This window comes from Amphiprion ocellaris, chromosome 13 (assembly GCF_022539595.1).
Source record: "Amphiprion ocellaris isolate individual 3 ecotype Okinawa chromosome 13, ASM2253959v1, whole genome shotgun sequence".
NCBI lineage: Eukaryota > Metazoa > Chordata > Actinopteri > Pomacentridae > Amphiprion > Amphiprion ocellaris.
Window position 1 is genome coordinate 25954858 of NC_072778.1, and position 11580 is coordinate 25966437.

The 11580-nt window shown below is 38.8% G+C and overlaps 1 pseudogene; it reads left to right on the forward strand.

Moving 5' to 3' along the window:
• Positions 1-9679: 9679 nt before the first annotated feature.
• Positions 9680-11179, forward strand: LOC111578419 (uncharacterized; annotated as a pseudogene).
• The last annotated feature ends 401 nt before the right edge of the window (positions 11180-11580 follow it).

The following is an 11580-nucleotide window of genomic DNA, read 5'->3' on the forward strand; positions in this document are numbered from 1 at the left end:
AATACCTTCTGGTTTAAACAGTAAAAGGCCTGTATGCTGTCAAGCTAAAGAGACTGATGGAAAAGAAATGTACTGGTTAAATTCAGAAGGTACTTAAATGACACATTCAAGGTGGAAAGAGGAAAAAATCCATCCCTGGACCTGTTTACAAAATGGGAGACACCACAACTGAGCGACTGCTTGCTGCCTCCTTGTACAGATGAGTGGGAATAAATTTGCAGTTTCTAATACACTGACTTTGAGAGTTCTTTTACCTGCTTATTTTACCCAATTTCCATGCTGTATTGGTTCAAAATCAAAAGCACAAGCAGTGGGGCCTATCATTGGCTTGACAGATCTGTCAAGTTCAACTTCCTCCATTTTCAAACAAGTGTTACTGTGTTTAGCTCAACTCAGAAATGGTTCACTGGCCAGTGGAACCAAACAATCCCATTACTTGCCATTTTCATAATGGCAGCTCGTTAACTAAGTAGCTCGAAATGCCATAAATGATTTTCTCATATCTGTGGTTTTAGCAACTCTATGTATATCAGATTTAAGGCAGAGTGGTCTTCCCAATGTTTTTGCACTACTAGTACCCGAAACATGCCGGTTTCATCAATATTTTGAGGTAAGGTCAGATGTTCTAAATTCACTAACCAGCTTCATCAGAATCAGAATTATTTATTGATGCGGGAAGGGAAGAAATTTGAGCAGAAGAAGAAAATATTAACATAAGTAGAAAAATGTGTCCTACAAATGTAGACATAAGTAGAAAAGGATAAGCATAAAATGTAAAAATGCACATTGTACTATTAAAGTATACGTATACTGTGTGATAAATAACAATAGCGTTATAATTGTGGTATTGCACTGAGAAGTAGCTATTGCATTTTGTGACATTTACTGCCAAAGGTACAGCTCAAAACTGATTAAAAAAATGAATTGTTACTTAGAATTGTCTGTATAGCAATTTTATTAATATCAGCTTTATTTGTACGATATGTCCTACCTGTGAAGTGTCTTTACTTCTACCAAGATAGACGCTGACGTATGGTTAGAAGTGGGTCTCTGTCAATGATTTGGGTTTCTATGCCTTTTGAGCATGTTTTAACTGCCCGATATCCATCTATTATCCATAATAACAGTTAGATAAAGCAGCTGAAACATTCACAAACAAATTCAAAGCAACACTCACATTTTACACCACAACCAAAGACATAAACCTGCCTCAGTTGTAGTGGTTTGGACTCAGATTGACAGACTGTCAGGTCAAACACTGAAAAACTTCAGTCAGCTGAACACAGCAACTCTTTTATGCACTTGTTTTTGCTTTTATGTTGGTTTGTTTTTTTTCCTTTACCGTCAATCATGTATTTTATATATATATATATATATATATATATATATATATATATATATATATATATATATATATATATATATATATATGTGGCAGGGCAGTCTAGACTTGCCCTGCCACATGTCCCTCTATGCAGGGCCTAAATAGAAACGAACCAATTACCAGGAGCTGCTTGACATGGTACCATGTCATCCTGTCTGGAGGAACAACCACCTCCTTCCTCCCTGCAATGAGACAACTGCTGCAACAGGAGACAAATCAATGACTGCAGGTCAATTTCTGCAGGAAAACCTCTTCATGCACAACGAAGGATGTCTAGCAGAGCCGATGAACGGACGTACGGAGGCCTGTTGGATTCCTCAATCTCCATAATACTGCCCTTGCGTTTTTTTCCCTCTCTCACTCGGCTGGTAAGTGCCTTTCTGCGAGCACTCATGGAAATAAAGCAGAAGTAGCAATCATGAGATTCCTCCGAGAGTGACGGCATGTGTGAAGGGATTTGTAGGTCAGCGAGAGAGCACAGAGGTGGGCGGGCCGAGAGACTAATACAGACAAATATCTCTGGAAGGAGTTATTTGTGTATCCTGGAAGGGTGATGGGAAAGGGGGGAGTCGGAGGGGTGAGTCAGATGGAGAGCCTGGCAGTGTAATCAGTGGAGTAGCAGAGGTGGTTAACAGCTGATCATTCACCCTGCTGCACTCTGGTCACAACTGATAGACTAGACCGTTAATAACCTGGAATACACACAGATGGGCTGCTGCCTTTTAAAATCCTGCTTAGTTGATGTTTTTATGAGCATCGTGTACTTAGCTTCTTTATAAAAATGACTCACTGGCAGGCAGAACTATAGAGCAGGCCTGCAGCAAACTCCCTATATTGAGGTCTTTTGGAAGATAGTGAATACAGAAGCCTTTATGTAACTCTTTCCAATCAAACTGTGACGCTAAATGAAGCTGTTCCTCACCTCAGCATGGCCGGTGATGGTGGTGGGATTATGCAGGGGTGTAGAGAGAGAGACGAATTAAGAAGCAACCCACAACAGATCATTTTTAGAAAATATAACACAACATGGTGCTGATTATGTGGGTGCTCTGAAGCTCAGGTAGTAAATGAGGACACCTACGGGGAAGTTCTACTGTTGGGTGACCATACAGCAAGAGGAGTCAATGTGGATCAATGAACACAGGAGATTAGTTACCGTGTCAGCTACTCAGGCATCCAGTTGTATTGCTAACGTAATAAGTATTTTCCACAAAGAAGCATTTCCAGCTTAGTAATTTAAAGGATAATTCTGGTTTATTTATAACATAGAACAGCATATATTGGTGCAAGCTTTCTGAAAGACAGAATTTTCACAGAAACCATTTAAAATGTTTTTTTGTTGTTGTTGCTGTTGTTGTTTTGGGGTTTTGTTTTTTTTTTTTGGAACCTGATAGACGTCTAGAACGAACATTTTGCTAACTGGATCTCCGTCCACGGCAGATTACCAGCTGAACCCGGCCAGGAAGACAACAAATCCTTCCTGAAAGAGAACTGATGTCTGGAAACTGGGGGTTGCTCAGAGTGGCATCTGTTGATAGCAGATTGGGAAAATGTCCATGCATCTAAAGATGAAAACAATCCCGGCTGTGGAACTATAAAAAAACTCTGCTATCCTGGAGATCCTGGTGTTTCATCTCCCCAAACCCTTCAACTTAAAAAGCACACAACTGACGAAACACTCAGACCTCTGTATAGAAAGTAAAAGCTGGAGGACTCCAAGCCTTCTGTGGAGCATTCTCCTAATCTCATTTCAATAATTGCAAATCAGTGCTTTCTTTCTTTGCATCTTAATCCCTTCCACCAGAGATTAGAATAGAGGAGGTGAAGAGTCAAGGCCCCAAAGACGGAGGACAAAGGAGTTGAGGAAGTTAAAATTAGCAAAATGAGAGAAGCATATGTTTGTCTACCCGTGTTTCATCCCAAGGAACCAGGATCTGAATTAAGCTCCAGTTAGATCTTTTTGTTTCACATTGAAAGTTCAGGAAAATGACTTAGTAGAACAGTCATTGAATTGGCCTGATCTTCATGGGATTTTAAATTGTGATAGAAACACACATAACAGAAGGCTAAAGAAAGAAGGATGGAAAATGCAACTCAAAGAGTGATCCACTGGTAGAGTTACATTTATAACAGTTACTGCTCAAAGTTGGTATTTCTGTTTTTTTTTCCACTGCGCTTTATTTAATTTTGATAATTACTTACAAAGTAAAAAACAAATTGTTTAGTGACTGATTTCTAATAAGTTACCTGCTGAGCGACCACTGGGCAAAAAATTGAGTTTTTACCAACAGTCTCATTATCTCCCACTAGCCCTCTACTGCAGAAGTGTTTGAAATTTATTAGCAACCATTTGGTAATTGTTTTGTATTTTTTTAAGCAAAAATTACCCAAATTCTTTGGCACCAGCTTCTATTTTTCCGTGATTGTGAACTCACTTTCTTCCAGTTTTCCACTGTTGATCAGACCAAAAAAAAAAAAAAAAACAGATTATTCCACCTGCAGTTTCTGCAGACCAGCAGCAGTGAGCTGTTTAACGTGACCACTGAATTTCAAAGCTTGTCTCTAGATTTTCTTTTTTACAAGAAATCAGAATAAATCAAATCCATGCTTATTGTGTTTTGCTGTTAGTTTTTCATCTCAGTTTGCTTTACTACCTGACCCAGTAACTTTTTTGATAGTACCACAATGAGCTCCAAAATAAAAAGAACTTCTAGTCTGGAAACAGTGACTCCTGATACACACTGAGGCAGTCAGTGCACCTTAATATGTTTCTATTAATATGACCACGGCTCTATTAAAGTATTCAGATTAGGTGTAAAATGAGACATTATTTGATTTATGGTTAGTCTGAGGGCTGCACAGTGGCATGGTGGTTAGTTCTTTCTGCATGGAGTCTCCATGTTCTCTCTGTGCATGTGTGGGTTCTCTCCAAGTTCTCTGGCTTCCTCTCACACTCCAAAAACATGGTGAGGTTAATTGGTGATTCTAAGTCAGCTGGGATAGACTCCAGCCCCCTTGTGACCCTCATGAGGATTAGTGGTGTATAGATGATGGATGGATGGATGGATGGATGGATGGATGGATGGATGGATGGACGGTTTTGACTGATAAAGTTTCCAGGACAGTCATTATGAGTTTTCAGTGTGAAAAATGAAGGTGTATGTTTATCAGATTGGGACGGTGTAATGAGTGAAGTGAGGCATGTAAAATGACCACCAGACAATCAAAATGCTTCTAGATGAATCTGACTGTAAACAGGAACTGTTGTAAGGTGATGAGCAGACAGTTTCTTAAACAGCAGCAGCCTGTACAGTCAGTCATTATGCTCAGATTAGAGAGCACAAATCTCCTGTTCCACCTTTAATGTGTGTTCTGCTCGCTGTGAGCAAAAGGTCACAGCTGAATTATCCTTCCCTCTTCTCTGAATAATACACAGCAAGGCTGTGTTGCACTGCATGCTAAAACACATTCGCATGTGTGAGGCAGTTTCTGGCAGTTCTGCTGAGTGCGTGATGCATTTTCTTGGCATGATTTTGATGCACTGAGCCCCCTCAGAGAGCAGAGTAAATGCCAGTGACATTTTGAGTGATTATGCTCCTGTTGTACTAGTTTTATTTGCATGGCACATTTAGGAAACAAGGTAACAAACTGCTCCACGGCGAAGCACACTGACTAGACAAGATAAGTGAAAGGGAATGAATTGGGATGCTATAACAACCAGCAGCAGTGATTAAATGAAGCTAAAACGATGAGTGAAAATAAAAGAAACAAAAAGAAAGCTGCAGTGGAACTGAAATATATGAGCAAAACAATTCATTATGCTAAACGTGTTCTATATCCGGAGGAGATTCAGTGCTTTAGTGGGGAAAACTCAGTTTAAAAGCCCCTGTCTTGGCTTCTTCTCGGCCTTCTCCTGATTGCAAATGTTTTCATTCCATCATTTATAGATGCATTGCTTTTATCTAAAACCATAAATGTTTCTTATGGTAGACAGATATATGTTACTTTTACTCCAACCCTAATTAATAAGCACTGTGACCACTACTACTGACTTTTTTCCCAGCTGTGGCCTAAGCAACAGAATGCCAACCTTTGTATTTTTGAGATCTGTTGACTTCCCAAATTCAGTGTTTGTCTGGAAAACTACTTTTAAGATTCCATTGGAGCAGGGTCCAGGTCATGACCCTTACGCAAAGAAAATATATTTTAGAATATATTTAATGCCAATATATTGGAATATTTAATGTTTTGATTTATTGGTTAATTGAAAAAATTTAATAAAGCTAATATCTGTCTTGGCAGTACCACCTGATTCTGAATCATTATTAACTAAAAAAACAACAAATATTGCACCTTAAAATTATATTGTAAATATATGGAATTATGTATTGTATTAATATATTATAATATATTGAAAATACATAAGGAATTGCCGCTTTTCATATATTGAAACATATATGAAAATATATTCACTTTTATATTGAAATATATGTAGTAATATACTTAATAAACTCCATAACATATATGGATAAATATATTTATTTTTATATTGAAATAAATGTAGTAATATATTTACTTCACTACATAACATATATGGATGAATACATTTACTTTTATATTGAAATATATCTAATAATATAATTAATACACTTCATTATATATAGATGCACATATGAGCGTATATAAATAAATATTTAAAACATTTAGATTGCAGATGTGTATGAATGTACAAGATAAGATAAAGAAAAGGTGCAGACTAATGGGTATTCAATCAGACATCTTTAATTGTTATCTGAAAATATAACATGCTTGACTGTCTACCAACTTTAAACATTAGTACACATCAATCAAGTTGCTTAACAGAAAGGGTTGCTATGGATACCAACTATCACCCACCTACAATGCAAGATTTAAATCCCTCCTCAGAAAGCTCGGAACTAAAACTAGGTTTGCATTGTTAAAAACATTGCCCCTAATAAAGACAGTTAACACTGGATGTGTGAGCTACCATAACACAATACAAAAACAACTTTAAATAGAACTTAGTCATTACATGACATAAACAACATCCAAACAAGGAAAATAACAAAAAGAAAAGAACCAAAAGTATACAACTTTCTGGTATCCTATTTAACATTTGACGTGTTTTTTTGCTTCACCTGGTGCCTTAACTCACAAATCCTTGTGTTGATTGATTTTCTTAAATCGGATATCTTGGTCCCTGGGTGATGGTTCACCACAGCATCTGTGGGGGAAAAGAATAACAAAAATAAGACATGTTTTATAGACAGTTACAACAATTTATATTACGCTATACAGTATCTACATTACCTGTAAATCTCAGATACAGTGCACTGTATCTGAGATTTTTTCATCATGCTAATTGAGACCAATTATGAGATGTATTTTAACTATTGCTGCAGTTAAGCAGCTGTGAATAATTATGCTATCTTCATACTCAGCTTAAAAATGATTTGATTCATCAATATGATGTTAAATCGCTGTAATGTCCTTAAACTTTACAAAATATCAGATGTTGATGCTGTTTTGCACTAAAACTGTAGCCCAGGTGCTGCATAAGTTTTCTGTCATCCGTATTTAAATACTACAAACTGGCTATTACAACACTGCATGTGCACAGTCTCATAGATAAAAGCACAAGCAAAACCAGCACAATGTTAAGTACAAACAGAATGAGGGAAACAGAGTGTTCTAGTCCATGCTGACCTGAGATAAGCAGTGTTCATCAAATGCTAGAAATAAGTAGTTTTCAGGTCACAATAAATAAGCAGATACTAATAGACAGCAGTAAGGTATTGCATAAGAATGATTCTAATAATACTAGAATGGGAACATAGAGCAGTTATTATGGGATATTTGTGCTGAAATACTAAGATTCCATCAATAAAGTTCTCATTTGTTCCTCTGGATCAAACTATGAAAAGAGTACATTTAGGTGATTATTGATCCAGAATGTTACTTTGCTTCACCTTTACATCTTCTTTACGCATTTTAAATTATTACAGGCTGAAAAATATTATTTCACTTCTGTACCTGCTTGTTTGAATGTCAAGTCAAGTAATGGGGCAGAAAACAAATGATTTTCAATTGAACCACAGCGACCTTTGATAAGAAATAACTGCTTAAAAATAGGTCCAAGCATTTCTCAGGATAAAATAAAGTCCTCTTTAAAAGTGGAGCACTAGAATGGCAGTAAAATGAAACAGTCCAGCAGTGTATCACATATTCTTCTCCTTTAAAGCAAAACCCTTTCAATCTTCTCAGATTCACCGGAGCAGTTTAACTGTAGAGAGCTGATGAAAATTGCTGAATTATGACCAAGAACAAGCTGTTTTCAGGAACGTCCACAGAAATCTGCAGTTTATCATCTTGTGCTTTCCTGTTCCATCTAATTGCTCGTGTGTGCACAGTGAGTTTGGGCTTAACCTTTGCTTTCAGTTTGTCTCTTTAATTGAAGGAACCTAACTGAGGGTGGAGGGACAATTTGTGCGAAAATGAGCTAACTGGATTTAGCACAGGCCAACTGCACATGTGCTGGTTTCTTTAGAGGCGGTTTGGTGGCATCAGGAGGAGGTGAAAGAACACGTTGGATTTATCTGTAACAGTGTGACAGAGAGTGGAAAAGCCTAGAGAGAAGTGGAGCTTTATTTCATCCTTTTTACACCTGACTGACAGAAGCTTTACAGAAGTCCACTTTACTCTACAGTAACTGCAGTTAGAAAAAAAAATGCATTTAACTGTGTTCAGTCTGTTAATGGAATCATGTTAATTAGAATCCTTCTAATAGTTTCATTCTGTTCCAAAGAGTCTATTGAAATCTGACAGGTAAATGCATTCACAATGCTCCTTTAAAAATGTAAAAATCAAAACATAAAATTCCATATCTGCCATATCTGTGCTTCCTAGAGATAACTGTACATGGAAACTACATGTGTCCTGACCACTCATCACAGCATTATATTCCTGAACATCTTCTCATCAAGGGTTGGATGTTGTTAATGTGAAGCCACTTCCAAAGATGGTTTGCATATACAGCCATTTTTAGTTAGTTTTAGTTAGCTTTGATATGATTTAGTTAACACTGAGCCTTAAGCAAGACAATAAACTAGAACTTGCATCCTGACGTACCTCTATGTAGAGTAAGGGAAGCTGATGAGACTGTGAGATTTCCTCTTCAATTCTAGTCTCTCTTGGGACTGGTAGCTCAGGATATTTTGAGTGTTGTGCCTTTGAGAGCACATTTTCTCTGGATGGTTCCTCATGCACATAATCCAACATCAAATGATCGGATTCATAAATACCCCAATAAATGAGCTGTTGTACCAAAACTGTCAAAATGAAGAAAACGCTGTTCTGCACCTACCCTGTATCTCAGGTGCTTCATTCATGTTCTGCTGTAGAAGGTAGAGAAAGCATCTACATCACAGTTTCCCTGTATCCCAAAAATTCTGTCTCTGTACAACTAAATAGCATTCTCATACATGTTTGGAAAGTAAAGTATTTTCTCTGTAAGAACCATAAAGTCTGTGCTCGGAGGTTGCAGTTGCATAACTTTGACATGGGATCTTATACTTAAGATTTGTCTTAATTTAGCATCTGCTTAGGATTAGTCCAACCTCCAGTGCTGGGGAATGAAGCCAATATGGAGGTGTCAAACACTGCAGTTCCTTGTATATCCAGAAGTGCAGCAGTCCCCATCGATCCCACTATATTAAAATGCACAGTTTTACCAGAAGTAAGCATGTTTACAGTCCGGGGCCAAAAACAGTTTTGGTCTCTATAGCTAATTAACGTGTTCATGACAAATGTGCAGTACCTGGATTTTTAACTTAAGGCTCAATTTTTAATTGCTTATCTTAGAGTCAAAAATGACCCGACCACTATGTTTAATAGCAGAGAAAACCCCATAAATGACCTTTTTCCAATTTGAAATCCGATGACTTTTCCTAAAGTGACGCTAACATTAGAAATGTGAAACATTGTATTTGTTTATAATTTCATCAGAACTGTACATCACCGGGATCATCCACAACACATCTAAAGTTTCTTACAGTTTCAAACAAATGAAACATTTCTTAGAAGCATCGTTTTCTGATGGGGAATGTGTTCAGAGGTTATAAAGGTGCTGCAGATGACAGCATCACCACTTCTCTCTTTGCTGAAGCAATGAGTTCAGCTTTCAGTGCCCAGCAGGTCATAGATCAGATTTTTTAAACATCTAGGAGTAACAAGAAAACAGAGATTTAGACGAGGAGGAGATATCTGAAGAAGAAGATGAAGAATACAACTCATGATGCATCATCTTCAGATGAAGAAGAGCGTCCCGAAGCTGAAAGAGAGGCATTTTTGTTGAAAAACAGCAAAATAACATGGTCCTCATCACCGTTTAACAACCGGGGCAGAAAGGTGGCACAAAATGTCATAAGGATGACCCCAGGGCCCACACGATATGCAGTTGCCCATGTGCAGGACATTGCCTCAACACTCAAGTTCATCACTATGGCCACTGGAAAAAATCATCCTGAAGATGACAAATTTGGAGACAACAGTAAACGGATGGATGAGGCTGACCTGCCTGCATAGGACTGCTAATCTTAGCGGGTGTTTCCAGGTCCCAAGGCGAGGCTATATTTAGTCTCTGGGACGCAGAGATTGGAAGAGCAATTTTCCGTGCCACGACACCACTGAAAGTCTTTCCCACTTTCTCAAGAAAGCTACAATTTGATAACTAAGTCAAGACCTGCTAGACGTGTGACAGATAAACTGGATGCCAGGAGAGAAGTCTGGGAGAAGTGGGTGGAGCATCTGCCATATCTCTACCACCCTGGACCTGAAGTGCCAGTGGAGGATAAACTGGTTCCATTCAGAGGTCAGTTTAACTTTCATATCTGTAATGTAAACGATTTTCACTTTCTATTTTATGATATATTGCTGTAATATCATTGACTTCTGTGATAGTTTTCTGTGAAGCTGATACTAATTACTGATGCTAATCTCTTTTGTCAAAAGATCACTGTCCTTTCCAGCAGTATATACCCAGCAAGCCAGCAAGATATGGCATCAAGGTCTGCCTCCCTGTGATGCTTAGTCCAGCTTGGAAAATGCAAGTCTACACAGGGAGGCCAACCAGAGGAGGCCCGGAGAAGAACCAGGGGATGGGGGATGTGCTGATATGACAGAGGGACTGAGGGAGCAGAATGCCTCATGTAATCATTTGTTCACTTCGTATGAACTCAGCCAGCAGCTCCTGAAGAGGAAGATCACCATCGTTGGCACAGTTAGGAAGAACAAACCTGAGCTCCTGCCTGTACTTCTTGCAACAAAAGGGAGAGACAAAGTCAAACAAAATCTGCTTTCACCCCCACCACCACTCCTGTGTCCTACCTCCCAATGAGGAGCAAGACTGTGGTCCTCCTGAGCACACTGCACAAAATTGTTGAGATGAGTGATTGTGAGGACAGGAAGTCAGCCATCATCCTGGACTACAACCACAACAAAGGAGGCGTGGACAACCTGGACAAGGTGATTGGACGTTACAGCATCAGGAGGATGACTACCCGCTGGCTCCTGGTCATCTTCCATATCACTGATGTGTCTTCATACAATGCCTTCGTGACATGGAACAAGATCAACCCAACCTGGATGCCTGATAAATGGAACAAGAGGACGGCATTTCTGGAGCATCTGTTAAAGGCACTTGTGACACCACAGATTGAAAGAAGGGAGCGCCTCCCCACCACAGTAGCCTGTTCAGGGGACTGGATCCTGTCCTGATCCACCTGAGGCTGCAGCTGCCCCAGCTCAGGGCAAGAGGAGGAGATGTCAATTCTGTCCCCAGAGAAGGACTATGAAACAAAATCTGTGTGCTGCACATGTGAAAAATACATTTGTAAAGTCATTGCACACACACTAGCATACTGTCCTACATGAGCTAATTACAGTTTAATATGTTCTTCATGCTCTTTGTTTAGCATCTATTATTTTATTTTATTCCTATTATTGTTGCATTCAAAAGACGTGAGAAGACAAGTATTTTGTAGCTGAGTCTTGTAGTTTTCCATTCCACTGCACAGTATACAGCACACTGTTGTTTCTCTTCATCCATCCATCCATCCATTATCTATACACCGCTTGATTCTCATTAGGGTCGCGGGGGGGGGGATGGAGTCTATCCC